Source organism: Pinus tabuliformis, chromosome X (genome assembly GCF_031772625.1).
Source record: "Pinus tabuliformis cultivar Carrire ecotype Pingquan chromosome X, CPIR1, whole genome shotgun sequence".
NCBI classification, from domain to species: domain Eukaryota; kingdom Viridiplantae; phylum Streptophyta; class Pinopsida; order Pinales; family Pinaceae; genus Pinus; species Pinus tabuliformis.
Genome location: NC_142308.1, coordinates 1346873947 through 1346885518, shown reverse-complemented (window position 1 = coordinate 1346885518; position 11572 = coordinate 1346873947). Strand labels below are relative to the sequence as shown.

At 36.4% G+C, this 11572-nt stretch overlaps 1 pseudogene; it reads left to right on the top strand.

Annotated features, from left to right (window-relative positions):
• The first annotated feature begins 364 nt into the window (after positions 1-364).
• Positions 365-11572, top strand: part of LOC149145063 (glycerophosphodiester phosphodiesterase GDPD2-like) — a 33724-nt pseudogene continuing 22516 nt past the window's right edge.

Sequence of the window (11572 nt, the reverse complement as noted above, 5' to 3'; positions counted from 1 at the left end):
GAAAGAAAATATAAAGATGTTTGAAGTCCCTTAATTTAGGTAGCACTAGAGGTTGCTTTTCGATATTACAGAGCTTGTTGGAGAGCCCGGTTATAAGCACTGGTGTCTTGCAACAAATGACATCCATAGTTCGCTAGACTGGTGATTGATACTGGCACTATACTGGAATTTATCTCTAGATTTACCCGTTGGAGGGACCTCCCAGATTTTATAATTTTTTTATTGTTATTTCCATTGCTTATAAGGTTTTAGGTAACGAAATCGGTGAAAATTTTCATAACCTTTTCAATGGAGATTGGAATTAAACTTTTTGGTTTCTGATGCAACTATACTTGCTCGGTCGATAAACATAGATCCTGCTGTAATGCAGCAAGTTTCTACTCCTGAAAATCTCAATATCCTATATACAGGCCCGCGAATGGCCCAATTTTACGTGGTATGTTCTTCATTTTGAATTCTTCCCAGTACTGTTCTTGACAGTTAACAATTGCATTTGTGGCATTATGTACCATTAGCCCTAAAAAGAATTATTTGCTATGCCTCCGATTTGGTCTTTTCTGGTGTGAACTGAAATTTAGGATTCAAATATTAAGATAGGATTTGAGCTGTACTTTGTGATCTTTGTATATTGCCCAATAACAGACAATAAAATAGAAAGCAGGCAACAATCATTGACTATTCTGGGCCATCGTGGTTCTCGCAAGAACAGAGTATTTAGTGTTGGAGACGCTCCTAATCTCAGACCTACTATTATGGAAAATAACATAAAATCTTTGGCCCTGGCAACAGAGAATGGCATAGATTTTGTTGAATTTGATGTACAGGTAGGCAAAGTTTCTGGCATAGGCTATGATGTTTAGGCTTGTTACCTTCTCGGAACTTGGAGATTTGCTTTGTTTTTAAAATGTTCAAACTTGCTTTTGTCTTCGTGTTGCACAAATTCAAAGGTTGCTTTAAATTTGTTTCAGGTCACTAAGGACGACCATGCTGTCATTTTCCATGACGACTATATTATAATAGATGACAAGGTAATTTCTCTTTTATATTTTTGTTTCTAGTTTCATTCAAAGTGTATTTTGTTCAAAAGTCTAACGATCCAAAAAGAAATATGATCTAAACCTAGGGATCAGAGTGTTGGGGTTCCATTCCTATGTATGTTCATCCATCTAACAGGTTTAGGGACCTTATGGGACTCGGCCAACTATCTTTTTATTTACAACTAGACCATTCTAACTTTCCTTCTTACGGTCTATGTTTTAGGGATTGCATAATGGAGGCGCATTGGATAACTAGGGTTCAACAGACTTTCTTTGCCATTAAACCATTCTAACTTTTGTGATGATTTGTTTGTTTCAGGGATTACACAATGCAAGGCGCATTGGAGACCTCAATCTTGAAGAATATCTTTCCATGGGATTCCAAGCTGATGGTCTGGAGGTAAGAATCTGTAGAGATTCGTGGATGGAATTCAGTTTCTTGTGATATGCAATGTGTGATCTTTGTTGCCTCCTTGTTACTTAGATCTGAAGTCCTCTGGTTCGAAAAGCCAATGATGGCAGTATTTGCAAATGGATAGTGAATGTGCAAGACCGCCTGTGTACTCTTAAAGATGCATTCAAGAATGTTCCTCTCTATGTGGGATTTAACATAGAGATGAAATTTGATGATGAAATTGAGGTTTCTGAAGTCGAACTTCAACGGGTGATTGGTACCGTTCTCAAGGTAGAACAACTGATCTTTTCATTGACTGCATGGCTGCAAAAATTCTCTAGGCATCTAATTTTATTCTGTTTAATTTATGCTTTTAACCAAATAATCATTTCAGCAAGTGGCAATGTATGGAAAGGACAATTTTTTTTTCAATTCTAGCTTCCACCCAAATGCAGTGGATTTATTGTGTAAAATGTATACTGAGTATCCGGTATACACCTTTGATAAGTTTGTTTTTTTCCATTCATTTTAGTTGTGCCCTTAGGTCAAGGGCAAGGTCATCATTTACTCGAACTCTGAGAAAGGTATCACTTAGACTAGGATACCTCAGGTAAGGGGCAAGGTCATCATTTACTCGAGCTCTGAGAAAGGTATCACTTAGCCGAGGATGCCTCAGGTAAGGCCCCTGATTAACTTAGATATAACCCGTTTTGAAAGTAAGGCAAAAGGGGTTGTGCTTTACTTTCAATAGAAAAGGACCAACTTTTCTAGCTTAGGTAAGGGTCAGCCCTAACTTTAGCAGACGTTACACCTTAGCTGTGAAGGGTTGGTCCTATTTTTACCTCTGGTCAGTCCTGAGCTTAGCTCAAGGGCCTGGTTCTGAAAGTATGCTTCTACTGACGAGTCTGTTCATGTTCCGATTGTCCCCATATGTGTTGGCTAATCATATCCTGGATTCTTTGATGCCAGGTACTCTTTTTAACAGACAGAGGTACTCATCTTTACAAGGATGAAAGAAGAAATTCGATCGAAAGTGCGGTGGAAATTTTCCTAAAATGTATGTCTTGTTCGAGTTCATTCAATGGTTTCAGTTTCTTGATTTGTTCAAATTTAGTTGTGAAGCTCTGAAGATTACATTCGGTTGAAAGTTAGTTGTGAAGCCCAGTGATTGTCCCTTGCAGGTGGATTGCAAGGAATTGTCAGCGAAGTTAGAGCAATTTTACAGAACCCTGAATTAGTCTCCAAAGTTAAGGATGCCGGATTATGCCTTCTCACTTATGGGGATCTCAAGTGAGTATAATTTCCAATAATATATTTATCTTGAATTACACGCATATTTGAACCAAAGTAGGTTAAATATTTTGAAACAGTTCCAAATTTCTTAATCTAGATCAGCAATACCGAAGAAGAAAACATGAATTTAATCAGATTTAGTTAGACAAACACTGAACAAATTTCGTGCCAAATGATTGACCACTCGACTGAAACTTATTTTAATGTGAAGGGGTGTGGAAAATGGCCCTCATTATATTCATGAAATTAGTTTAGGCTTTCTGGTTTTGGCCTAATCCCTTCAAAATTTAATTGATGTGGTGGGTGTTCTGCAGTAACTTTGTCGAAGTATTGCAGAAGCAGAAAGAAACCGGTGTTGATGGGGTGATAGTGGATCATGTTTTGGAGATGGTTAGTGCTGTTCGAAGTGCAACGATTTCTCGTATCAGCCCAAAAAGGAGAAAACATATGTCTTCTTGGAAAACTCATTACATTTAACATAGAGAACGACCAAAAGAGAAAAACAAGAAAAGTAAATTTAGGTTGGAAAAACTTGTTTAGATGTCGAGAAGATTGTCAAACTCATGAATAAAATCTTTTATGTGTTATTTTTCATTATCAATCTCATGGATAGAATCTTTTATGTGTTATTGTGCATTATGATTTTGAGTAAAGTGATCTACGATGTACTATAAACACCTCTAGATATGCTTTGCTACCTTCAATGTGAAGCTCAAAGACAATTACATCATCCAAAATTCAATCTTCCAAATCAACGTTCACTTATTATTTGCTAATTATGGAAACCAAAATACAAATTTTTCAATTTAAGAATCCTATCGGCCTCTCTTTGCACCTTTTGGGGCAATTGCTAGTATACATATCACATAAAATATATAACATATAAATAGTAGCTATAAATTAAGGTCCATTTTACCATATAAATTAAAATAATGATTTTGTAACCATATTTAAATTTAATTAATAAGTGCATAAAAACTTAATACTTACAATAAACTTGCAATATAACACGATTCTTAATCATGGATATTCACCGCTACTTTGTCATGGATATTATGAACTTGTAGTTAGACTTTGTTATAATATCATGGGCCAATACCATGGCTTATCAATACTACATGCCCAAAAACTATAACTCATTTCACAATCAAAATATTTTACAAATATTTTAATTTAATTTAATCTAAAAGCAAAAATGTTATAATCAATTTAAAATATTTGTGGATAGTCTATAAAGATTAAATCAAATTTTAATAAATTAAAAACGAGAATACATTTATATATAGATATGTGAAATCCATATAATATAAATAATATTATTAAGAACCAACTGTGATCCATCTGTGATACGTCTTAACTAAGGATCTATGTAGCAATGAGAGGAATCAAATCTCTCAAGGTGTAAACCTTTCCTCAAGTTTTGCATTCGAAAAGAAGTTTGCGTCTTGAGAGGTTTGATCCCTCTCGGTGCTCGGTAGATCCAGAGTTAAGATGGATCTATGTTGGTTTTTAACATAAATCCATCTTAATCCCAGATTGATCAAGCAACAAGAGAAATCAAATCCACTGAGGTGGTTGTCATCTCACTAAACTATATAGAACTCGTAACTCACAACTAATGGTAATATTTTCTAACACAACGAGGGTTTAGATTATGGGAACACATCATTTTGTTCCCATATATGTAATCTGCTAGTGCATCTACAAGCTATTGTGCCCATGTTTATCCTTATCCCTTTAGGACAAAAGGGACAAAATAAAAAAAGATAGGTTTTTTTATAAAATAATGATGATTAAAATTAGGGTCAACAATCGCAAGTGTAAATACGAGAATCCACTCCTCCTTCAGAATGACCGTAGAAGACATGGTTACCAAACTTTCTTTCTCAAAGTAATTAGTTGTTCTTGAACCTGCTTTAGGTGGAACAATAGACTTCATGAAACCGATGTGTGTGAATCAAATAAAAAAATACTTACCTTTATGAATCCAGTAATATGCCTCCTAATTTACAATTAGCTAGTGTGGGTTTTTTTTTTTTTGAAGAATTTGTAATTTTATTAATGGGAATAAATTTACATGTTGCGTGTGCATAAAGCACTCAAAAAAACATCATTGGTAAAGTCCAAAATCAAGCCTCTTTAGCATATATAGAGGCATACACAAGAGTACATAACATATAAAAGAAAGATCAAATGAAGAAACTATAGGTTGTCGACAAGCATCAAATTTAAAAGAACAAGAGCATGGTAAAAGAGACAAAAAGAAGATTGATGACACTGCTTTATTTGCTTGCATATATCATAAATCCATAATAAATCATGTGGTGTATGTGTCATGTGCCATTAGTTGAAGGTCTTCAATGAATGGTATATGAAAATAAACTGATGTATCTTCATTTATCTATTTGTTGATTTTCCATACTCCCAAAGCTTGAGTAGCACCTACCTTAGAGAGCGCATTTGTTGTACCATTCCTTTCCCTGTAAATATGTTGGCAAGAGATCTAATTAAAATGTTGTTTCTGATTTAAGACTTTCGCAAGGATGGGACATAAAGTGTGAATATGACATCATTGCACTTCATTGAACCAATTTACAACAATCATTGAATCACCAAAGATCTATAACGAAAGAACATCTTTTTCTATGGAAAAAAACGGGAGGAAGCTTAAGGTTGAGTAGCTACGCATAATTGTTTGTACCCCTTCCAAGACCTCACTGAACCATTTTATGAAGTTGCACCACCAAAGAAATCCCTAGGAATGGATTTGTCCACCTATTCTGCTACCACAATACAAGGGCCTTGCGAATTTTCTTCAACAGGGAGGATTTCAAAGTGTGTTGCCACCAAGTATGGGGCTAAAGCTTCATCCTTGAAAATGGCTTTGTTTCTGGCATTCCATAATCCCCAACATACAAGGGGTGGCAAGTTTCTCAATTTTTTGGGATTGATCATATCCCACCATTCCTTTCAGTGCTCCCTAAAAGATGCATCATTCCAATTCATGATAACACCCATATTATGTCTAACAATATTCCATGGAGCTTTTAAGAAGGGGTACGAAATAAATAAATGATCAATAGATTCAGTCGTGTTTTGCAAAGAGCACACGAATCCTGCCCCTGCATATTATGATGCTAAAGATGGTCCCAAGAAGGAACTTTGTTTTAAAGAAAACACCACAAGAACAAAGGAGATTTGGGAGGGCTTTTTAACTTCTGAATTTTCCTCCACCACCAGATCTCTTCATTCGACTGCCTATTTTTGCAAATGTGAACATAACCTTCTTTTCGAGTATAAATACCCCAAGTCGAGTGAATCCAACAGAGGGTGTCTGTTTCCTCTTCCATGATTTGAACATGGGCCATGTTCAGGGCCAACATGAAGTTATTCTAGAGAACCTGATATTCAAGTGCAAGATTGAGGACCTGGCCCGAAACCCAACCTTGAGACCAAATTGTAGAGCTGAGAGGGTCAATGACATGTTTGAGAGTGAACCCGCCCTATTCATTTAAAATTTGCATCATATAAAACACCTCCTTTCCTATATTTCTTGAACAACGATATTTCATCTTAGGACCACAAACTAGATAAGAAAATTTACCCTTTGTTTGAAGACCTGCAAGAAATGGAATAATTTTTATATCAATTATTTTGGGTATGTATAATGAAGGTCAAACTATTTAAAATTAAAAAAATACTTGAAATGAAATTCATAAAATTAAATACTATCAATTGCACCTAAAGGTGCAAAAGAACACCGAAGGAATAGAAGATTTGGGAGGTAGCTTAGCTATAAAGGTTGGAAGGAACATTATCCATGGTAGTGACAAGGTTGAGAGTGCAAAGAAGGAAATAACACTTTGGTTTCCTGAAGGTGTGGTGGACTGGAAGAGCAGCTTGCATTCTTAGGTTTATGAGATATTAACAATGAAATTCCCCGAGTCCAGCAAGTTTGACTGAGTTTTATGATTATGTCATTTCCAAGCAGGGTTGGTTTGTTTCAAGGAGCTTCCGTGCATCATTTTTTCTTCCTCTGAGACTCGAACCTTGTATAAGGCGAAGGGGTTATACGAGGCGAAGGGGCTGGCAACCTGAACCCTTTTCACCTGTCAATTTTTAACTCGTCAAAGGATGATGAAAATATCATGACAACAGCTCATGTCTGCATCCGATTTCAGATATGGAGAATGCTTGTTTCTTCACATGAAGGTTTGTTACAACATGACAGTAAGGCCATGGCATTTTGTCAAGAATGTCGATGATCTTCAACACCACCACATTTTTTTAGCATTGTTGTTGTAGCATGTAGCTCTCGTAGAGAACCAGGGCTGGAACCTTGGTGATCACATCGTGGTTGTTCACTATTCTCAATACTTTGCATCCCATTTCCTCCATTTTATTAGCCCAGACACGGTTACCCACACGTAGCCGGCCGAAAGAGAAAACAGTCACTGGAATTTTAGCATTACTAGTTTTCTTATCGGAATTGACCACTTGATAGATCTAGTAGGCTGTTAGTAATTTTTAGGCCAATCTGTCCAGTAGCATCATCCGTTGACCTGCTACTAATATAGAGAATGATTATAATTCGAAAATATAACCAAGTTTTGTAGCTTTTTCTTCAGAAAAGTACCTCTAGGACTAGAACCACAAAAATCATGAAGATGCCACAACAGGTGACAAGTTTCCATGAAAAATAAAGAAAGAGATGTGCATCATTCTATAAACACACCCAACATAATATGCCTAATTCTACTCGTAACTTGGCTATTTTTCAAAATATTAAATACACTTTAGCTATTATTCCCTAGAGCTCTGTACAAGAAATTTTTGTATGATACTTGCTCATTGAAAAAGGAGAAGAACTCAGGATAAAATAGTAATGCATTAAAGCAATCAATCAGAACAAGATCCAATAAGACCCATTACATTGATAATGAGACTGTGATGAAGCCCAAAAATTGCAATTTCTAAAGATGTAAATTATCCCTATTGACGGGGATGAACAAAAAAGAGTCCAATCCTATATCAAATATAATTCTATGCACAATATTCAAAATTGTCAATGTAAGAAGTGCATGTATGAATTTGGGGTTATACTTTGAAGAACTGAAGGAAGTGTGGACTAAAATATTCTTTGTCTTATAAACTCCATTTGATTTGTTTGTATATTTATGTATATCTTACATTGTAGCATTGACCATAGTCATAGAACTTTAGTGCCAATAGTCACCAAAAAATGCCTTTGCACCATCTACATTGGGGAAATAAGGTGGTTCAAAATATATCTGTGATAGGGCATCACAAGCACCTAGATATGATGGACCCTTCATTTCAATGCTACCCATGACTCTAATTACCAGCTGCTGATATGTGAAGAAAAAGCTTTTCACCGCGACTTCTATTGCCTTGAAGGCCAACATAACATGTATTATTGCAACATGATAAGAACCCGAAGTTCTATGTGATGGCAGTCCATGTGAATGAAACAAATTTATAACTGCCTCTTAGAGCTTTGGTCCACCCTTTGGATCATCCTCAACACCCATGACTTTGGACACCAGATGCCTTAGTTTCTTGCATGCATTTGTAAGGTCTTTGAAGGGGGCAAGCCAAAGGAAATATGCACCTATAGAAGTACTAGTCTTGATAATGGCTAATTGGTGTTTAAGGCGAAGGAAATCATCTGTGTCCATCACTAGAAGAAAATTCACAATTTCTGTGAGCATCTTCCATATCCTTTCAACCATCCAACAATTTGTGGATGCTCCTAAGGAATCCCCAAAGTATATTATTTGATATATTATGTGCAACAATTCTTGGGCTACAAATACCCAGGCCCCAAATATATGGTGGACATTGTAGAGTATGGAATCTTCTGGATTATGGAACTGTTTATATTGTTTTAAAGAGTGCAAATAGCTTGGTTTGCATATTCTATCATATTCAAGAATAGGGTTACCTCATAAACTTGGTTCCCCTAGACCTAAAGTGTAGGTAGTTCTTTGGATATGCCCTTTAATGGCAAGCCATATTCTAGAAACCGTAGCTTCAACTCTTTTCCATGTACCCAAATGAGGAAGTAAGCTTTATTCACTTGTTCTGCTAACCACAGGTAAAGCACCAAGTCTCTGCGATACCTCCTAGGAAACTTTCGTAGCGAGAACACCTCTACTCACTGACAACTGAATAGTGGGAGCATGCTTGTCATCTTCACAAATAATTGAAATCAAATCAATCTGAGAACCATTTAAGGATTCAATTTGAGATGCACGATTTTAAAACTCCAAAGAGATCTAAAGCTGATCAGATGCACGATTCCTCTAATTTATTTGGATTGTGATGAGGCCAAAAAGCACATATATTGGCGTGGCAAATATTTTTCTAATACCATTTTTGAGGAGCTCATATATTAGATTGATGTAGTAAGCCATTCCATTTGGATTGACTCCTCTGTGTCTTGGCGAGCCCTCTGTAAAGGAATCACTCAACTAATTAACCAGTTAATGAGGCGATATGTAATAAAAATTCATTGTCGGTGATTCATTGATGTTGATATGTATGAAAACCTTACTAGGGTATATGCACGACCACAAAATAGAAAACCAATACATGTCCATTCCCAAATACTTAAGCAGTGGAACATCTTCCTGCAAATCATGATTGCCACACGTAATTTAAATCCCATCAACAGTCACAAAAGACAATGGATAATGATACTAGGCATCTGCTTATTCTGGTAATTGATCCAGAAGCTTCTACCTAAAATGGTGGTATCTATCCACTACAACATCCCCATTCTTCCCATCGTCAATTTTACATGCATTAACTCGATGAAGCATTAGCGTACTTCAATTAAATAAAATGAACCACTATTGACCTTAACCTCCTTTCATGTAAGTGCGAATTGAAACTTATGGAATATGGGAGAATGTATCCCAAATGTTTTGGACTCTCCTATCCTCGTGGGAAACTCCTTCCACCTGTAAAACAAATAACACTTTCAAAAAGAATAACAGGAAATTAGCAAGCAAAATTTCTACATAATATAATTTCTCTAGCTATAGTCTTTTCCATAAATTTTAGCATCATAACAAGAAAATCGTCGTTCAAAAGTATTTAGTGTTTGATGCTACTGCCCATCAATCTCTACATCAGTAGCAGTCACTGCTTATATTGGCCAAGCTATGGCCAGTGATTGTTATATTGATTTGTTTGCCCTTGTATAGTTGTACCAATCTTCTGACCTCGTTCACGACTTGATATGAAGTGTTATGGCCTTCGGTGTTCTTGGTAGTGAAAATAATCCAAAACCCACTCTCCACCCTGGGCTCCATGCAACACCCATAAGGGTATTTTCTTTTTCTTTTACTCTTTGTCACTACGGGCATGAGAAAGTCCTTTAGATTTTTTGCTCATTCCAATGGTGTCACGGTTCCTCTGTACCACACAATGATGTCTCTCCTCACAAGCATGGTGATCTCCTTCTCGTTGTTGCAAATGACCATGAAGCCCACCCAACTACTTCGTTTTGGACACCCAATCTAATCCATCTAACGAAAACTTCTGTGTTAACCACCCACGAAACAGGATTCCTGAAGTGCCATGGATGTGTTGCATCACACTATATCCAAAATTCTTCAGTCCCGCTTTGTCAAGCAACGAGCTCTGGTCATATTTACAACAACCATATTGTTGGGACTTGGGGTTAACACGTATATCTAGTTGCTGTTCCAATACGAGTACGAAATCTCCAGACTTTCGCCGTGTAATCTTTGAAATTCAAGAGAAACCTCTCGTTGGAATTCACGTCCAGAGGCAAATACGTCTTCGCATATTTTTTGGGAGTAACTAGGTGATTGAGTTTTCCGACGTCACTGAGTGTGACAACCTTATCGAATAGGCCCTATTTATTTTCTTTATTTTCTTCATAGACCCTTCCTTGGCCAAACCCGATCACCTCCCGCGACACCTAGGCATTATTCATTGTTGCTGACCGATCTACCGTCATCATCATCTCTTCGTCGTAAAATGTGCTTTCAGAGCATTTCCACAATTTGTTCCTTATTGTGCTCTCTCATGAATTGGGTCTCCAGATCGCCGTCTCCCACCAGTTTGAAATTGGTGGTGGTGTCCTGTTGAAGCCGCGAAAATCTGGTCTACAACAAGGGGGATACCCACTCGGTTCGGACCTTGGTTAGCAGCTCCTTTTCCGTTTGGTGTAGTGGGTTCGACTAGGGATATGGGACCAGTGTCCCAATTTATGTGTGTGTGTATTGAGAATTGATATTTCCTTTCTAATAACTTCTAAGTAAAATGATTTTATTCTAAATCTAATTTAATGACATGCAATTGTATTCTAATAAACATAAATATCTAATTCTAAAACTACCCTGGGATTTGATCTTTCAATTATGCGATCTAAAATAGTTTCTACAACAATTGGTAATAAAGATCATTCAATCGCTATAAGAAAAGAATTCAATAAAGATGAACTGTTTCGTATAAAAAGTTAGCCGAACAGTTGTGAAAAACATATCGCATAATAAGTCATGCATATATTAAGCATAAATAAATGGCTATCACCGCATAGAAGTGCCAAATGATAACTCAAGCATTCAGACATTCATACATAAATAACTGAACATGAATATCACCATAACACATAAGCATAATTTGTTAAGAGATAAAAGTACCATTTATAACGAGTTCTACTCATGAGCTCCAACAATAATGATCTATCTCTTCTTAATCCAACATCTATGAAGAGTACAAAAGTGCAACATCAGTAGTTGATATTAAACACAAATATTAATAAATCCTGTTCCATTCATTCATCAAAACC